Source organism: Acomys minous, assembly GCF_964271855.1.
Source record: "Acomys minous genome assembly, chromosome: 5".
Lineage (NCBI taxonomy): Eukaryota > Metazoa > Chordata > Mammalia > Rodentia > Muridae > Acomys > Acomys minous.
Window position 1 is genome coordinate 83,109,487 of NC_140494.1, and position 13,625 is coordinate 83,123,111.

A 13,625-nucleotide genomic window follows, 5' to 3' on the forward strand; every position below is an offset into this window, starting at 1 on the left:
AAAAAGCTGGAGAGGTAGCTCAGCAACTAAGAGCACTAGCGTGTGTGTGTGTGTGTGTGTGTGTGTGTGTGTGTGTGTGTGTGTGTGTTTGAGACAGGGTTTCTCTGTGTAGCTTTGGCTGTCCTGAAACTCATCTGTAGGCCAGTCTAGCCTTGAACTCAGAAATCCACCAGCCTCTGCCTCTCAGGTGCTGGGATTAAAGGACCAAAAATAATCTAACACTACTGATGACTCAATCACAAAAACTCTCTAATCTAGGAAACATCTAGAATAGTGTCTTTACAACTGCATTCTAAAAAACACCTAAATAACTCAAGAAAGCGTGTGCCTTTCCAAAAAATAGAAGAGAAAGAAATACTTCCAAATTCATCACTGTGCTTCCAAAGCTAGACACAGAACTCTATGAATAAAGACCACTAGTATCCCTGACTATGAAATGGCTAAGGTGACACCATCTTGTCTTGACTTTATTTTGCATCTGATGAGACACTCCTTGGCCTTTCACTCACCCAATCTGCATCTATCTTGTCAATCCTTTTGGGAATGTCCATGACTCTGACCACGGCCCAGATGTACTAGCCAGAATAAGGGATGTTGATACAAGGTTTTAAAAAGTAAAAATAAAAAAACTAAGAGAAAGTGCAAGTCAAAAATTGTCATGTGGTGTCTAAATAAGCTCTGCAAGACAAATGTTGCTCCAACCTCCCTCAAAGACCAATGTAATTGTGGCTTTTGTCTTTTAAAACACTATACCCCTGTGCTTAGGCACCAAGAGAATGGACCTAGAACAAGTCCATTCTAGGTCACAGGCTAATAAAAGAATTTAAAATACTTTTTTTTTTTTTTTTTTTTTTTTTTTTGCTTTTTCTCTGTGTAACCTTGGCTATTCTGGAACTCTTTGTATACCAGGCTGGCCTTGAACTCAGAGATCCATCTGCCTCTGCCTCCTGAGTGCTGAGATTAAAGGCATGCACCTCCACGGCCCGCCCGGCCCTTAAAATGCTTTTAATTGGCTTAATTACTGTAGTTGTCAAAAACTAATCCAAGTAGATTAGTTTAACTAATAAAAATGCAAAAACAACAAAATACTCGCAAATTCAACTCAGTAGCTACATTTAAAGTATTAGTCACCATCATCAAGAAACATTTATCTTTAGAATAAACTACAAATATCAAAATAGTTAAAAGAATTTTCAGGGGGAAGAAGCTTTGGACAAGCTACAATACTATAAAAAGCAAAACTGAACAGTATAGGTGTTGGGTAAGGTGCTACACATAGGATAATGCAACAAAGTTCCCAGGGGGAAAAAATCTACATACTAAATGTTAACTGATTTGCAAACAATATGCCAAACAAGGATTTCAATTCCAAACTGAGTTACTACAGCCATTATAGAAAACTGAATGTTACAAAAAAATTACAACTATAATCACCAACATCATATAGCAATCTCTCTGCTGCCTATATTTTCCAAAGGCTATGAGATCAGTGAGTTTATGGTGTGTGCCTCTGAATTGCAAAATTCCTTCCAAATTGAGACGTTTGCCTGGGAAGGACAGGGAGGCTCAGGAGCCTCGGGTGGTAAACAAAAGGAGAAAACAGATTCTCAGGGTCCTCTACCCAGCAGAGGAAAAGCAAACAACTGCTGAGGACGTAGATTGACTAGCCCACGTGCTGAGGTATTCTGACTGTGGAGCGACCCAGAAAGGCACAGAGAGCTCCAAGGTTGGAGTCTTCAAAAGCCCAGAGTTGGAGTCGGTTTTTGGTAAACCAGCTATATTTTGAATCTTCACAGTTCCTAGTAAGTAACCCCTTACCCACAATGCCTTGGTTACTTTTCTATTACTGTCAAAAGACACCATGATCAAAGCAACTTACAGAAGAGTTTATTAGGGGCTTGCTTACAGTTACAGTATATTACTGTCTTAGTTGGGGTTTCTATTGCTGTGTAGAGACATCATGACCACAGCAAGTCTTATAAAGGAAAACATTTCATTGGGGTTGGCTTAGTTTCAGAGGTTTAGTCCATTAACATCATGGTGGGGAGCATGGCAATGTGCAAGCAGACACAGTGCTGGAGAAAGAGCTCCGAGTTCTACATCTTGATCAGCAGGCAGCAGGAAGAGCAGTGAACCACTAGGCCTGGCTTAAATTTCTGAGACTTCAATGCCCATGCCCCTCCAACAAGGCCACACATCCTAATAGTGCCACTCTCTATGGGGGCCATTTTTACTCAAACTACCACAATGAACATCACGGTCAAGAGAGCATGGCAGCAGGTAGGCATGGTATTGAGCAGTAGCTATAAACTTACATGTTGAGACAATCATCAGGCAGAGAGCACAAAGGAAATGGCTTATGCTTTAAAGCTTACCCCAGTGACACATCTCCGAGCCCTTCCCAAACAGATCTACCAAGTGGGGACCATATATTAAAATACATGAGCCTATGGGGACAGTCTCATTTGAAACACCACAGTCACCCCAACTAAAACTCACTGGCTCATCAAACTGGACATTAATACAATCTTTACTTTGATTTACCCTTTCTGGGTTAAGTAGATAGATGTATGTGGCATATTCTCAGGAAAAGTCTGTCACACAGCAAGTATATTAAGACTCACCTGCACTCAAACAAAAGGTAGAGGGGCTTGAAGACAAACTCTCAAGGTTACCATTCTCTGACCTCCACACAAGTACCTTCCATGTACACATAGTACCCACACATGCATGCACACACACAAGGTAGTCATACAATCAAAACACTTAGGAGGCAGAGAAGTTCAAGGGATGACTCTGAAAAACACCTGAATTACATGAAACATTGTCTTAAGAAATAAAATGGCTGGAGAGCTGTAGTAACAACTCATACAAAGGCAGTCACATCAAGTAACAGATTATCAGCAGCCCTAAAAGGTCAAGAAAGCACGGAATGACATATTTTAAGTCCTAGATATAAAGAAAGCAACCAAAATTAAGATATTTTAAAAGATTTTTAAAGGGTTGGAGAGATGGTTCAGAGGTTAAAAGCACTGTCTGCTCTTCCAAAGGTCCTGAGTTCAATTCCCAGCAACCACATGGTGGCTCACAGCCATCTATAATGTGATCTGATGCCCTCTTCTGACCTGCAGGTGTACATGCGGGCATAATAAATAAACAAACAAACAAATAAGCAAACAGACACCGCTCCCCCCAAAAAAGAGGTTGTCTTTAAAAAAAAAAAAAAGATTTTTAAGAATACTTCAGGTAGGCATGGTGGCACATGCCTTTAATCCCAGTACTCAAGAGGCAGAGACTGGTAGATCTCTATAAATTAGAAGCCAATCTGGTCTACACATGCAGTTCCAGGACAGCCAGGGCTACACAGAGAACCCCTGTCTCAAAAAACAAAACCAAAAAAAATCACCAATTCGTTTAGTATCATGTCTGCTTATACGTATGTGCACCATGTGTTTCTAGAGCCCAAGGAGGGTGGAAGAGAATCAGATCTCCTGGAAATAGTGTTATGGATTGTTATAAACCACGATGTGGGTGCTAGGAACTTGACTGGAAACTGAACTAGTCCTTGGCAAGTGTAACTCTTAACCAATGAGTCATCTCTCTAGCCCTGCAAAATTAAATCTTCAAATCAATAGGAATAACATTTTGAGAGAAGCATAAATTAAGACAATTTATCACAACAAGCCCATACTGGAGAAATAAGGAATCTACATGGAAAACAGGGTCATGGACCAGAGCACAGGAAAGACATTGGCTCAGAGGAACACATGCATTACAAAGGAGATACAGTGAGAAACTGCAAACAAAATCCTAATACAAATTGGGGTCAGGTTGCCGCTTGCCAGATCAACAATCTACAGAATGATAGGGAACACTAAACTCTCTCAGTATTAGCCTCAAATAAATATAAATGGCTACGACTCATGAAAAGATGTATACAGTCTAGATTAGAAACTGTATAGCTGAGCCGGGCGGTGGTGGTGCACACCTTTAATCCCAGCACTCAGGAGGCAGAGGCAAGCGGATCTCTGTGAGTTCAAGGCCAGCCTGGTCTACAAAGGGAGTCCAGGACAGCCAAGGCTACACTGAGAAACCCTGTCTCAAGAAACAAAAAAAAAGAAACTGTATGGTCAAGTACAGTCGTGCACAACTGTAATCCCAGCACTCGGGAGGCAGAGGCAGGTGGATCACTATGAGTTCAAGGCCAGCCTGGTCTACAAAGCGAGTCCAAGACAGCCAAGGCTACTCAGAAAAACCCTATCTAAAAACAAAAAACAAAAAAACAAAAAACACTCTATTGTCACCATAAAACACACCTAACCAATGTGATAACTAACGTTATGTTTAAAAGTTTAAAATATCTGTTCTCAAGAGAACTATAAAACAAAATTATACCTCCAAATGTTAGGGGCTGTTATGGGTTGACTTTTTTACTGTTGTTTCTGCTTCTATACACAAGCTTGTTTTGCAAAATAATGACTTCTGCTTGCTGGAAAAGAACTGTAATTTTGTATTCTTTGTCTTTATAAACCCCTGACAGAAGTGGCTAAGTGCTTGCTGTATTTAGGACTCACTTGTGTAGACCTAGCACCAGTATCTCAATAAAAGCATTGTTATCGTTGTTTAAAACTTTTTAATAGTCAGACTGATAAATCTCTGAGCCACCCCAGACCCCTAACATCAAGACAAATATCCAAAAGTTAAACATTGAGAGGCAAACAAACAAAAACCAAACATGCTGACATAATTCCTCAAGAGATAAAGACAAGCCCACAAGGGTAATACCTGAGGGGCTAGAGAAATGGCTCAGAGGTTAAGAGCTCTGACTGACTGCTCCTCCAGAGGTCCTGAGTTCAATTCCCAGAAACCACATGGTGGCTCACAACCATGTATAAATGTGATCTAATGCCCTCTTCTGTCATGCTGGCAGAGCACAGTATACATAATAAATAAATGTCTTTTTTTAAAAAAGAATAACATCTGACTTCTCAAGACTCTGAAAGCCAGAATGTCCTGAATAGATGTTCTTACAAACTTTGAGAGAGCACACAGATATCAACCCAGACTACTATACTCAGCAAAATTACCAATTATATGAAGACAAAGAAAGAAAAGCATTCCGCAATAAAGCCAAATTAAACATTTCTAAGTACCAATTCAGAAGGCATTGTAAGAAAATTTGAGTCTCAAGAGGTTAATCATACTCAAGAAATCATAAGAAAAACAAATAACCTCTGGCCAATAAATTGGAGAGACACAATAACAACAAAATAGCAGAAATCAAACACTGCCCAGTGATAACTCTCAATATTAATACTCTCAATTCCCCAACAAAAGGACACAGACTAACAGGCTGGATTAGAAAACAGGCTCTATCCTCCTGCTGCATCATTGGCTCAAGAAAGGACTTTCTGAACAGGATACTGCTATTACAGGCACTAAGGCTAACAATTAATAAATGGGACCTCACGAACCTGAAAAACAAGGCAAGCAGGCTACAGAATTGGAAAAGATCTTTACCAGTTAGATACACATCTGACAGAAGGTTACTATTAAAGAACTAAAATAATAATAATCAAGAAAGCAACCATTTGATGTACATGCCTCGGTATGTGTAAGTGCTTTTCTTTTTGTTGTTCTCTTTGCTTTGCTTTCTTCTGGTTTGTTTATTGATCTATTTGTTTTCTAAAGAGAGAAAAGAGGTGTTTAGTTGGATGGGTGCAAGGTGGGAAAAATTGAGAAGACAGGGGAAGGGGAAACTGTGATCAGAATATACTATATGAAAAAATATTTCTATTAATAAAAACACCAACTAAAAAATGGGGTATAAAACTAAGCAGAATTCTCAAAGGATAAAATACAAACTGCTGAGGAGCACTTAAAAGAAATGTTCATAAAACTACTTCAAGATTTCATCTTACCCAGTCAGAATGGCCAAGATCAATTAAACAAATGATAGCTCATGCAGGCAAGGGCATGGGGAAAGGGGAACATTTATTCATTGCTAATCTGAGTACAAACTTTAACAGCCACTATGGAAAACAGTGGTGGTTCCTCAGCAGGCTGGGAATTATCTACCTCAGGACCCAGCTGTAAGGAATCGCGGGTATGCACTCAGAGGGCTCTGCACGCCACTACAGAAATACTTGATCATCCACGTTCATTGTTGCTGTGTTCGTAATAGCCAGAAACTGGAAACAGCCTAAATGTCCATCAACTGAAGAATGAATACTGAAAATGTGGTACACTGACAAAAAGATATTATTCATCTATTAAGAAAAATGAAATTATTATGGATAAACTGTGGGGGGATCAACCAGACCCAAACAGACAAACACTGTATGCTTTCTCTTGTGTGTGGATGTGAGCTCTCAATTGTTCTATATAAGAACTACAGTCAAAATAACACAGTGGTCAGGTACCTACTAATAGAGTAGTGGGGAGGAGATGATCTCCAAAGCAAGGGAGAGACAAAGAGGAAACCAGGATTAAAAAGAGTAAAAAGGGAGTGGAATAAAGAAGGGAATAAGGGGAGGAAGAATTAACACTAAAGGCCATATGGGAACCTACTACTGTAGAAGCTTCCTAAAATAAATAAATATATAAAAGGAACCTAACTGGAGTAAATACTTCCATTAGACATCTTATGCTACCAAGCAAAACTTGCAGTGCCAAGAATGGGTTACATCTTGTTGCACGGGCCACATGGTTAACACCCACACATCACAGACTGTTGTGTCCTTGCTACAGCCCTTTTACCAAAGACACCACTTACGTTATGTAATTGAACATAAAGAAGTCGAGCTGGTCAGACTATTGCACTAACCAAGGACAATACAATAGTAAACATGGAACCCCTACTCTGACCTACCCAATGGACAGGACACTCTCCACAGTTATGTGGAGAGCAGGGACTGACTTTCACATGAACCCTGGTGCTCCATATCTGACCACCTCCCCTTGGTGAGGAGGCCTGGTGGCACTCAAAGAAAGAATAAGCAGGCTGACAAGATGAGACCTGATAGCCTATGACCATATAGTGGGGGAGGAGGTCCCTCTCAGTCATAGACCTAGGGGAGGCAAATAGGGTGAAAGCAGGAGGGAGGGAGGAATGGGAGGATACAAGTGATGGGATTAACAACTGAGTTGTAATCTAAATAAATTAATAAAATAAAATAAAAAAAAGTCGAGCTGGTACCTAACTAGATGCTTCTCCCTTACTGATCAGTGTTCATGTTACTGAAAAGTATTCTACCTGTATTAGAGAAAAGCAATCATCAGTATCTCCCAGCTACAAACCCTGCAACCCATAACAGCACACAAGACATTCTGATGCAATGGTGGCACATGCTATGGGAGTAACTACTTTCTGGTTGTATTTCAGGCCCATTCCATGAAATGGAGAGCATATCTGACACTACAAATGTGGCCGACACCCTGACACTCAATGAACCATGAGCCTAGAAGAAAACCTACTACTACTATCCAGCTAAAGAACACAGCAATAAAACTAATCCTAACTACATTCTGCTATACCCGTAAACCGGTGCTGCACTAGCCCTCATCAAACACGCCTCTTCTCGCAATACATAGGAACCAACAGAGACCCACAACTAGACAGTATGCAAAGAGTGAGACTCTGAACCACTCAAGCCTATATAGGATATCTTCATCAAAGCCATACCTCAAGGCTCAGGAATCGATCTGGAAAAGAATTATAGGAACCAGAAGTGATAAATTAATCCAAGAACAGTGTCTTCCATTCACAGCAGGACCAATGTATATATAAACTCAAGAGACAGTGCCACCATACACACAGCCTGCACAGGTTCAAGCCCGGTCAGGCCCTACCCCTTACAGGGAATAAGTGTACATGGGCTCCCACTTCCAACCAAGAAACTACCTGCAATTGATACCCACTGTCAAAGCAAAAGCCAGCTTTTTCCAGTGGAGTCTCACTGAGTTGTTAACCACACTTCAGGGCAGACCCCATAGCCAGGAGTAGTTGGCTAACACTAAATGAATATTATTTTTCTAGACTTTTTGTCTCATTTTGTTTTGTTTCGGCATTGTCTTATTAGTCTTTTACTTATTTATTCTGATTTTTGTTTTTGTGGAATAGCATGTGTATGTGTTTGTGCGTACCTTATTTGTTTTAAAAAGAGAGTGAGAGAGAACATAAAAGTGAGTGGGTAGGGAAGTAGGGAGAATCTGGAAAGAACTGGGGGAGGGGAAATATGATCAAAATGTATTGTGTAAAAAACTTTTCAATTAAAAATGTAAGCATTTGATTTTTCTTTTGTAAGTAAAAATATGGACATTAGTCACATATATCACCTGTTATAGAAATCAGAAAAATAGTTCTTCAAAATTACACACAGAAATGAAAATGTTCACAAAAACTCTCAAGAAACATTTTTGCACATTTTAATTCTGGAACGTTCTACTAACTTTAGTCACCACATGCCCAAGAAGAATGTAAATTTGAGTCCCTGTTGGTCTGTTTATTCAAACTATGTTCAGTGTATTTATAAAACCGTATCTGGAATCTGCGGGACCAGCACAGGGGAATTACAAGAATCTGTGGCGTATGATAGGCTGAGGCAGAGCTTGATTGTCACTGTTCAGCTACATACACAGTAACAAGCCAATTCCTAATCCCTGGCCATTATGCCCACAGATTAATGTCTCTCAACTCTCACCAGAAAAGTTTCTTTTTCCACTAGATGGATATTAAAATGGGAGGTCCACAACTGGTGTAAATACAGAGATTACGAGACGAATCACTCAGTCCTAAATGGGGCAGCTATACTGCACCCCTCCTCCCCGCGCCCAGGGATAACTGCAGAAGAGTAGTTGGAAAGACTCTAAGAGACAGAGGTGGTAGATGAGTACAAAGAAACAGTACTTTCCGTATTAGGAAGTTGCACAGACAAACTCAACAGCAGTGATAACAGCATGTCTAAGACCTATGCTAGCTCAAGTCAGACAAAACCGCAGCATGGAGAAGCCCAGCTGAGGAGTTATTTTCAATCGATGGCTGCTTGGAGAGTCTCTTATTTCATTCAGGGTGTGGCCCCAGGTAAGCCAACCTTACTCCGGTGGAAGCCCACACGTCCTAGAATGTGCAGCACAAACTGAGCTTGATGGGTTTATTTTCTAATAAGAACAACACAAAGCTGGATCTGGAAGAGGGGTAAATCTGGAAGGAAGCAGGGTGGGTGAAGATGATCAAAATAAACTGTACAAAATTCAAAACAACAAAAAATTTTATAAAAGAAAAAGTATGTAGGGACTAGTAAGATGGCCAGTGGGTAAAAGCACTTGCTGCTGAGCCTGATGGCCTAAGTTTACCCCTTGGCAATCCCCTCCCTCAAAGATGTAAGAGTGACTCTCACAAGTATGCCCAGACCTCCAGGGGCAACACATGCACACATTTACATACACACATATTAAACGAAAAAATTACACATATATTAAGACTTATTTATGTATATGAGTGCTGATTTCATGCACACCGTATTCAGATTCCACTACAGATGGTTGTGAGCCACCATCTGGTTGTTAGGAATTGAACACAGGACCTCTAGAAAAAGAGCCAGTGCTCTTAAGCACTGAGTCATCTCTCCAGCCCATAATTTTTTATTGTATGAGCTCCCCAACCCCCACCACTTTGGTCATCAAATAGCTAGGGACTCCTACAGTTTATTTCATTTCCTAATAGAGAAAACCTTCAGCAATGGCTCAGCAATTTCTAATGAACTGAGAGAGGTAAGGATTGGTTTCTCAGAGCTATCAGTACTGAAATGATGCTTCGAGGTTTGCCAGGTACGTATCACTTGTTGGGTCTTTACCCTGACCTTACTCGAGGTCTGCCAGGTACATATTACTTGTTGGGTCTTTACCCTGACCTTACTAGGGACACCCTGGCTCAGGGATGAGGAGTAACAACATTCCAGAGTTCCACCACACATGGTACTCAGCAGTGCCATCTGTGTGTCTCGTAAAATCTCACTACAGTCCTCTCAGTTAATTCCTTGAGACGCCAGTACCCTGGCATCTACTAACAGAATGAAAAGAGGAAGCTCAAGATGGTCCAAACATGCCCCTAAACTAAGTCCTTTTTGACTTAAACATGTAAGTAAACTTTGTAAATGTAGAACATGTTCCGTCCATGTCCAGGTTTGAATGAGACGACCCCCCAGAGCCTCAGTTGAACACTTGGTCCCCAACTGGTCTATCCATAATGAGCTGTGTATCTGACTCATCAAACTATACACTAGGTTTCTTGAAAGGTGTGAAATTTATTTCCTGCTCCAATTAAGATTGCACTTGAAGTGTAACATTCAACAGATTTATAGTCTGTATAAATACACACATTTTCACTGCTGTTTTTCTAAATTAGATATTCACTAAATAAGGCTGACATCCATCAGATGGCTGGTAAGTTTGTACACTGTCATCTTGTAAAAGATCCACTCCAAACCCTGATTTGCACAATGAGTGCACCCAAATTTCCCTTACTCTTCTTTCCACTACTTAGGATCAACAAAAGCACCAGGTGTCTTGTTCAGTGTAGGCATTTTTAATTGTTTTGGTCAGGGCCTGTAACCAGTCTGCTCCACTGCCACTGTGACTCAATGTATGGCATCCTCAGCCATACATTAACATTTCTGTTTCCACTAATCATTTTTGGAGAATTTTTCTCGCTGAGGCATCCCATTCTGTTGTCCAAGCTAGTCCAGATGTCATGGGCTCAAACGATCATCTTCCTCATCTCAGCAGGTAGAACTAACCAACCAACTCTTGTCAACTAAGTTACTGCTCTGACTTAGTAAGATAAATCCATAGGAGCTGGATCTTAAAGTTCAAATAGTTTAACACATGGTTTTTAACAATGGTTAAGCTTGGTACATGGATAGAAAGAGATCACATTATGCACGTAAACAAATATACATGTTTTCTCTAATAAAATCTAGATTAATTAAAAAAAAAAAAAAAAGGCCAGGCAAGGTGGTTCATGCATATTTATAATGGAGGCTTGCACTGAAGGCACCCTGGGTTACACAGCCTGTGCCAGGCTAGCCTGGACTATAGACCTTGTCCCAAAAACAAACAAATAAAATAATAAGCATAATGAAGATGGAGAGGTGGTTCAGGAATTAAGAGCGCTGGCATTCTTTCAAAGGACCAGGAGTCAATTCCCATCATAGCAGTTCATGATGATCTATAACTCCAGTTACAGGGATATGATAACCCCTTCTGGTCTCCAAGGAAACTCCACTCACAGGGTGCACAGACCTACACTCAGACAAAATACCCACACATATAAAGATAGTAAATTTGTTTAATAATAGTAATAACAACAATAACAATAATAGGAATGTTACACATAGAGGCTAGAGAGATGGTGAAGCGGTTTAAGTGTCTGCTGCTCTTTGGGAGGAGCAGAGGCGTTTCCAGCACCAACAGGTAGCTCACAACTACCTTCAGGTCCAGCTTCAGGATTAATCAATCACCTTCTCTGGCCTCTAAAGAAAGGCATGTACACATACATACATACATACATACATACACACACACATACATACATACATACATACACACATACATACACACACACATACATACATACATACGTGCTATACATACATTTTTAAATATTTTGCCTGCATGTACATATGTGTACCATCTAAATGGCTAGGACCACCCTAGAGGCCCAAAGAGCGGTGTCCAGTCCTCTGGAACTGGAATTAGAGATGATTATGAGCCACCACATGGATGTTGGGAAGCGAACCCAAGTCCTCTGCAAGAGCAACAAGTGCTCTAAAAGCAGAGCCATGTCTCCAGCTCCAATAAACTTTTATTTTCTTTTTTAAAGAACAACCTACATGGGTGATTATTTGGCAAAAGGGCGAATGGGAAGAGGCAAGAGAGCATAAGCTCTAAATATACAATGTGGATGTATGAACATACAAGGAAATCCTTTTTTTTATACAATTAAACAAGAGGTGATGGTTTTAAGTTTTCCTGAAACATGCTCCTGACCCCAGAGAAAATAATTATTCTCAACTATTATACTAGTTTAGAAAAATATACCCTCATCCGTTCCATAATAGAGTCCCAATTATTTACTCAAGTGTGAGTGTGTGTGTGTGTGTGTGTACACATGCGCCATATGACTGGAAGTGCCTGGAGCCTCTGGTCTCTCCCTCCCCTCATAGCTGGAGTTACAGGCTGTTAGGAACACTAGCATGGGTGCTGGGGGGGAAAAAATCAGGATCCTGTGGAAGTGCCATGTGGGCTCTTAGCCACTTCAGCCCCAAGCTCCAGCCCTGCAGTAGCCACCCCTTCAATGGCACCTTCCCTACTTTTTCACTTGTTAGGATGAAGGGAAGGGCAAGGGATGATTTGTGGTCTGCAAAACACACAAATATGCACAGCCTGAGCCATTAAATTTTTTCCCTTTTCACATTAATGTAACAAGCCAAAATGGATGCATAAGTAAAAAAAATCATCAACAACAACAAAACCGAAATCAAGAAACGAATGCTTCTGTTTCCAAAAAGGAAGGATGCTAAATTCTTTCTAGTCGTTGGGAGTGAGGCAGGCTAGAAAGGCAGGGAGAAGAGGACAACGTGACAAAGAAACCCCTCACCCTGAGACTTTTCCCGTGCCATCAAATTACACCTAGTGCTCACCAAGAAGCGCCGGGATGGCCAGCCAAGTCCGTGGGGCGATGGGGCGCCAAGCCGGGCTCCAATGGCGGAAGTCCTTTTCCTTCTGGAAAAGCAAAAATTTTGTAAGACTACCTTAGAGGCATCAGAAGAAGCAAGAACAAGACACGGGGAGCTCAAGTAACATTTAAGGGAAATGGCCCCCAGCCGGGACTGGAGATCTGTAGGGCCCGAGCTTCTGAGAGACGACGTGGGGGGAGACGGCGGGGCAAGAGGACGAGCCAGGTCCCCGCGGAGGCCACACCCGGGACTCCCTCCCCACCTCTGCCACCGCCCATGCCCTCACCGGGCCTCTCCAGAACCCGCCCAGCCAGCCTGCTCCCACGGAGAAAAAGAGAACGGGGCCGCGCGAAGCCACACCGGAAAAGACGGCGGCGAGCTGCGGTTCACTTCCGCTTGCCGAGTCGGAATCCTTCCAGAATAGAAATTTCGGTTCCCTGGACCTTAGGTGCCGATTGCCTCCGAAGCTAAGGTTGAAAACCGAGTCAAAGGACAAGAGTGAAATTTGAGCGAGATTTCTGAGCGAGAACGGCCTTTCCGACGACCGCCAATCCCAGAGCGGAGTTAGAGACACAGACCGGGAAGTACGGGGTCTCCGGAGGCTCACAAACCTTTTTTTTCCCTACCGCCTCTTGGCTCCCCCCCCCCGTCCGTCCCCCCCCTTCCCTTCCCCCCCTTCCCTTCCCCCCCCCCTTCCCCCCCCCCCCCCCCCCCGTCTTCCTGTGTTGATAAACTGCCAGATCTGTAAACCAGCCAATCACCTTCACTCAAACGCTACACTCTCTAGGCTTTTGCTTTTGATTATCTGGACACCATGCTAAATTCTAGTCTTTAATAGTGAGACAGACTAAAAAGACAGGGTAAATGAAGAGGACGAGAAAAAGAAAA

At 41.7% G+C, this 13,625-nt stretch overlaps 1 protein-coding gene across 8 annotated transcripts in view; it reads right to left on the reverse strand.

The window, feature by feature from the left end:
* The window catches only part of LOC311598196 (uncharacterized protein), a 29,298-nt gene extending 15,978 nt beyond the window's left edge, over positions 1-13,320 (reverse strand). For 4 of the 8 annotated variants that reach the window (XM_084783163.1, XM_084783162.1, XM_084783161.1 and 1 more), the window contains exons 1-2: positions 13,024-13,320; positions 12,702-12,783 (exon numbers count right to left, since the gene is read on the reverse strand). The gene's annotated coding sequence lies outside the window, so the exon portion shown is untranslated. Of the gene's footprint in view, positions 1-5,604; positions 5,686-12,701; positions 12,784-13,023 lie in introns of all 8 variants that reach the window. The other 4 variants (XM_084783159.1, XM_084783158.1, XM_084783157.1 and 1 more) reach the window with 4 other exon arrangements.
* Between the last annotated feature and the right edge of the window lie 305 nt (positions 13,321-13,625).